The sequence below is a fragment of the Gymnogyps californianus genome, chromosome 11 (assembly GCF_018139145.2).
Source record: "Gymnogyps californianus isolate 813 chromosome 11, ASM1813914v2, whole genome shotgun sequence".
In the NCBI taxonomy this organism is placed as follows: Eukaryota; Metazoa; Chordata; class Aves; order Accipitriformes; family Cathartidae; genus Gymnogyps; species Gymnogyps californianus.
This window is the reverse complement of record NC_059481.1, coordinates 19188644-19194643: the sequence shown is the minus strand read 5'-3', so window position 1 is coordinate 19194643 and position 6000 is coordinate 19188644. Positions and strand designations below refer to the sequence as shown.

The 6000-nt window shown below is 38.1% G+C and overlaps 1 long non-coding RNA gene across 1 annotated transcript in view; it reads right to left on the bottom strand.

Annotated features, from left to right (window-relative positions):
- Positions 1 to 783: 783 nt before the first annotated feature.
- Positions 784 to 6000, bottom strand: part of LOC127020769 (uncharacterized) — a 96332-nt gene continuing 91115 nt past the window's right edge. Inside the window, exons 3-4 of the long non-coding RNA XR_007767106.1 lie at positions 3273 to 3390; positions 784 to 889 (exon numbers count right to left, since the gene is read on the bottom strand). This is a non-coding gene — a long non-coding RNA (uncharacterized LOC127020769). The remainder of the gene's footprint in view (positions 890 to 3272; positions 3391 to 6000) is intronic.

Below are 6000 nucleotides of genomic sequence, written 5' to 3'. Positions count from 1 at the left end.
GCCAACTAACAAAATATTAGGGAATGAGTCACTGAATCAGACAGATGACATCAGAGATGGAGAGGCCTATTATCTCATATATCCACTCTTCTGAATAGCCTTTGCATTGCTTTATTTAATTCTTTGTTCTCTTTGCCATTAAATATCCCTGCTGATTAGGTTTGCACAATCTATCTCAATTAGATTTACCTCACTTTCCTAGTCAATTCAATGCTTAGTCTAGGTTTATATAAATGAATTCTGGCCATGCAGCAATTGCTTTTGGAATTAACTAAATGTAATTATACTGTAATTTTAAGACCGTAATAACAATGTAGTTACATGTAATCATGGTATAAAGTTATGAATAACTGCACAAAATTTATGTTCTTTTTGATTAACATATTAACACTATTACTTTTTTAATCATAAACTGTGTGGACTATATTTGGAAATTAGCTACAAATCTGCCATGCCTCAGAGTAACATTTAAAACTCAATCCACACATTACCAGCAATGAAGGATGCCCTATAGGCAAAGGCACCACTCTCAAATTCTCCAATAGTTTCCATGGTGTCACACTGCAGATTCCACCCAGAAGTGGTTTTCTTCAACTTTGGCAGCAGTGCATACTGGAGGAGCCAGAAAAAATGTTCATAAGGATTATGGAGATATAATTCAGGGTGAATAGCATAATTCAGGGTTGATGCTATGTTGTGGCCAAAATAAGTTTGGGTCAGCCTGCGAAGAAGATAAGGTAGGGCAAGGTGACTCTGTAGAAACTTTCCATTGTCTGCCTTCTGCAGGTGGTTGGAGACATGAGCCACTTGCGACAGCCACATGGTAAACTCCTTCAGAAAGGGCGTCTGTGTTCATGCTGTGCTTAACATAACAGGACTCATACCTTAGCTGGAGAATTTAAGTAATATAGAAATACAAATAATTAATAATAATTATCAAAAACTACCTAATTTTAGATTTAAGATGTGTGCTGTAACATGTTTTAGTTCAGAATGAGTGAGCTACAACATCATTTCCCACGTTTTAGTTTTCTAGACACAAAAAAAAAAAAAGAAGAAAGAGTGAATTTGACAGGAAATGTGAAGTTAATTAGCTGTATGTCCTCAACCTGGTGTTTTTAAAAAGTTCCCAGAAAGAATTCCATTTTTCCTAGAAAAGATGTGCAAATATGACTTGTCTGCAAATCCAATTAAAGTTGATAAATAATTCAGTTCAGGTAGCTCAATATTCAAATTAAAAGCCAGCATCCAATTTGAGGGGGGAAATAAGCATTAAAAAAACATCTTGAACACATTGTATTACATTGATACTTTGCAGCACAAGCTGGACTTCAAATGAAATGCACTATTTTTATTCAGATGACAAATTGCTCTAAACTCTAGTATTTAATAAATAATATTATAAAACATTAATAGGAATAAAAATATTTAAATATTTATAACAATGAAGACCACAGATTGAGGACAGAGATCTAAGAACTAAAGGCAGATACAGTTCAGGTTAGTTACATCTCAAAAACAGGCCCCAATCTTGCAGTGAGCTCCATGTTGACTGTCACCTCTATTTGCATTGCATGAGGGGCCTTCTTCAGGAAGGTGAGGGGCCTTGCATAATTTTTTCAGGATCTCTTTTCCTTTAAAGATGTCCTAAACCCAAGCATGTGACAAGACTGAAAGAAATGCCTTCTGGGATTAGAAGCAGGAATGAAATACAAGTTACATGAATCATCGTGAGAGATCCTAGAACAGACATGAACCCTCCTTCCTCGACAACCTGTGGGGACTGAGTTGTAGCACTTCTCGTGCGGGGCTAGGGAAGAAGTCTGAGTGGGTGGAAATGAATCATAAAATCATTTAGGTTGGAAAAGACCTTTAAGATCATCAAGTCCAACCATAAACCTAATGCTGCCAAGTCCACCACTAAACCATGTCCCTAAGTGCCACATCTACACATCTTTTAAATACCTCCAAGGATGGTGACTCAACTGCTTCCCTGGGCAGCCTGTTCCAATGCTTGATAACCCTTTCAGTGAAGAAGTTTTTCCTAATATCCAGTCTAAACCTCCCTTGACACAACTTGAGACCACTGGAGGCCAAGGCAACTGGAAGGGTAAGCACATCTTGGTAGGAAGTTATGGAAGCTTGTACAGCCACTGTGGAAGGGGGAAGTGTTTCCTGAGGGTTAATTCACTCATGAATAAGCCAAGCTCCAGAAGGATCATTCTGTTCTACAGAATATCTAATCATCTCAAAGGCTCAGGACAGAGATGACAAAGACAGTAGGGCATCAATTTATCCCAGATATATTTTATAATTGGGTTTATGACAGAAGATGTGAAGGAATTAGCTTGATGTTCTGCTTGACAGTATACTTCTGGAATGGCATCTACAGATTGACTAAAGGTAAGCTAGTGCACCTAATTATCTGTATGAGCAATTGTGGCTATTATTATGCACACAAATAAAGCATTCAACTCCATCCATCTTATTCCAAAATTTAGACCCAAATGCATTATGATTCTTCAATTACTGTAAGAGCTTTCTTTACTGTGTGTTTTCAATCCAGGTGAGCTTGCCTAACGAGCAATTAGCTTCCAACTCTGAAAGAAGACAGAAGTACAGGCAACATCATATTGCAAACTCCTTGGGTTTGGGGGCAGTTTTGGGGTGCTTTTTGGTGTGTGTTCTTAAATAGATGCAGATCTGTATGCCTCAGCCTCAAGAAAGAGGAGGATCCTACTAGTATTTGATGACCTCAGGGAGGAAAAGGGACTCAATCAAAAAATTCCAAGTGCAATGCTTTGTGGGAACCAACAAGAATCTCTTATAATACAGGATCTCATCAGCTGGAAATTAATAAGGAGAAAGAAGTCAGTGTTCTTGCTGTAAACCATCAACATAGTATGGAAAGTAATTTTCTTCTATTCTTCAGGTTAGATTTTTCTAGTGAAGGTTAGGACATGCTAATGCCATGATACCAGTTCCTACTGAGTCCTCATTCAGATTATGTTGTCCAAATCTGAACACTGATGTTCAAGAAAGAGTATTTCAAATTGGAGAGAAGGACCTACTAAATAGGAAGATCACAGGAAAAGCGAGCCCATCTTGCAAGAGATGACTAAACAAGCTTGGTCAACTGCGCCTTGCAAAATGAGAGACAGATGATTGCTGGGGGACAAACACAAAATGGGACTGGGGTAGGTAAATAAAGAACAAATTAAAACCATGGACAATGCTGGCATAAGAAAAAATGGTGTCAATGAGCAACTTACCTACTTAGGCGAGGAATGAGAAGGAGGTTTCTAACAACCAAAACAGTGCTAAATGTAGCAGACTTCTTTTAAGATGGAGCTTTACCATTTGATGAAAGGAATTATATGATGCGGTAGCCTGCAATGACAGAGGACTGGACTCAATGACCTAGGCAATCCCTTCCAGTATGATGTTTCTGTATTAGCTGCAGCTCTCCAGCTCTTGGCAAGCTGCTAATGAGGCCACGAGTGCTTCGAATCTGCTAGAGATAGTAAGGATTCATGACAATGTGACTGTGGTGGAAACTGAATGGTCGTGCACACCCTGTGAGCTGGCACTTAACATGGTTCACTACCTATTCTCCATGAGAGCTGAGCTGGTATGCACTTTCTGATGGAATGTCTAATACACATGGTCCAAAACCAAGGGATGTAGATAAAATAAACAAGATGCAATGCATGCAAGTGAGATTTATTTTATTCCATTATCACACTTACATTTTAATGGTACTTTTAAGGTTTTTTTAGGATTTGGTTTAAGAAAACGTGTATAAGTTATAGTAGAACAAAGAACGAAAAATGCAATTACAAAAATGTATTGTATATTTCTACTTGCTTCTTCAAATTTCTCTGCAGAAGCAAAATACAAAAATATCTCTAAGAAAATACTGAAATTATGTAGGACCATGATGAACCAGAATGAGTTATGTTTTGTGTGTAGAAATACACTCAACCACACTAGTATCCCTTAGCTGTTGAGATCCATATAGGATTTTTTTCTGGGTGGTGATTCATATTATCCTATCAATGCATTACGGGGGATTTAAATTCTTAACACCCACCATCACACCAAAGGCAGAATAGACTACTTAATATGAATAACAAGCACCAGAAGAAAAACACTCCACCCCATGTTTCTTCTGCAACTTTAAATTGGACACAAAGAGGAGGAGAGGGGAAAAAAAGAGAGCAGAACAACAGTGAATTAATAATGGAGAAACCTGATTAGAATATAATTTGTCCTCATTAGTACAGCATTCCTGACATAAGGCTGCTCCTTGAATCTTGTTTACTTTGAAACTCCAAAGAAAGAAAACCTATATAGTTGTTAACACTCGGCTTTTCAAGGATAGCTCCGTAATGAGGGTGGAGTGTATATGAGCCGGTTGGTTCTTTACCATCAGAGAACACTGAAAACACATCTGTGCAGTGAAGCATTATTGGGCCTTTCAAACAACCTCTGTGGCCGCTGCCTATAAATCTCTTCCCCTGTCATGTTTAACTAAAACCCAATACCCATTCAACATGAAATCCATCAATGTTATACAGAAAACAATGACAAAGCACTCTCCTTTGTGTCAGGAAAAACAAATAATTCTGCAGGAAAAAGAGGGAAACCTTTTTTGGCAAGCTTCTGCAAGGGTACAGAGATAGCAAGTGGCAGCTTTCTTTTAAAGCAACATATACCCAGCTATAAAAAAAAAATTTCAAGGCCAAATCTACACTGGGCATTAGGATGCCTTTTCAAGAAGATAATACATCATGCATCAGAAGAATCTATGTGTTGAGGCATTTTATCTGAAGTACGTTTGTCACGAGGACAAAGTCAGCTTATGCCATCCAGCTGCATGGTTCTGTCAATGGTAAATAGGTTTTGCATTTTTGAAGCAAAATATGTATCAATTACAGATTCTTTCTTCTGCTGCTTCTAACCCCATGGAAGTGCACATATGTGCATATATACACATATACAGAATGAGTTCAGTGGGTGGATTTAGCCTTTTCCTATTCTCCTAACTTAAATTCAAGGGGGGACACAGATGGGGACAAAACAGGGAACAACGAGTGAAGGCAATTGCCAGATGGCAAAGACACCTTCCACGAGGATTCACTAGCAAGTGTGTCACGAAAGGAAGAGATTCTGGGAAACCACTGTTGACTGGAAAAGACTGAGTTATGTCTAGGCAGATGGGCTAACACAGCTGGACATGAGTGAAAGAAAGTAAACCAGACAGCTAAGACCAGAATCTATCCCAAACTCTTAGACCTAATGAGAAAATAGAACTGGCAGAAATATCATTTTAATGTAATATATTCAGTGCCATGTAAACAAGGAGGGTTTGCTTGGTAATTGTTTACCAGACAAGTTTCATCTAAAACACATGAGCCTAGAATAAAAGTGACTCCCTGACAGCCTGTCTTGTACATGGAGATAGATACCCGCATTGCACTGAACCTCTTCAACTCAACTATAGGTGCAACACTTAATACTGCCTCTGTCTTTTAAGCATCCCATTACTGTAAAGACATTAGCCACTGAACTTAATTAACAAAATCAATCATAATTAATTCTTTCAATGTTCACAGTCATCACAGACACTTCCTTTAGAGTTTTACTGTAATTTGCCATTAATGGAGAGCCAAAATAGTCAAATGATTTAGAATATATATAGAATAATGTACACGCACTGTACATAATAAGATGGCATTTTCATTGAGGAGGTGACAGAAGCATCATAAAGCAAGAAGTGCAGAGCTTGGATAGTTTATCACTGTCATAAAAGCTGCGTGAGTGCTTCATCTGCTCAGTTTCAGGGTATTTTACTCCTCGCTCTCATTAAATTTAGACTCAAAACCACATGGTACTTATGAACAAGGAACTCTCTGTACATGACTTGGGCCTTCATTTTAAATGTCACGTGTAAAGCATGTGGTGGAGAAATTGGTTTCTCTTGATTATGATAGAGGA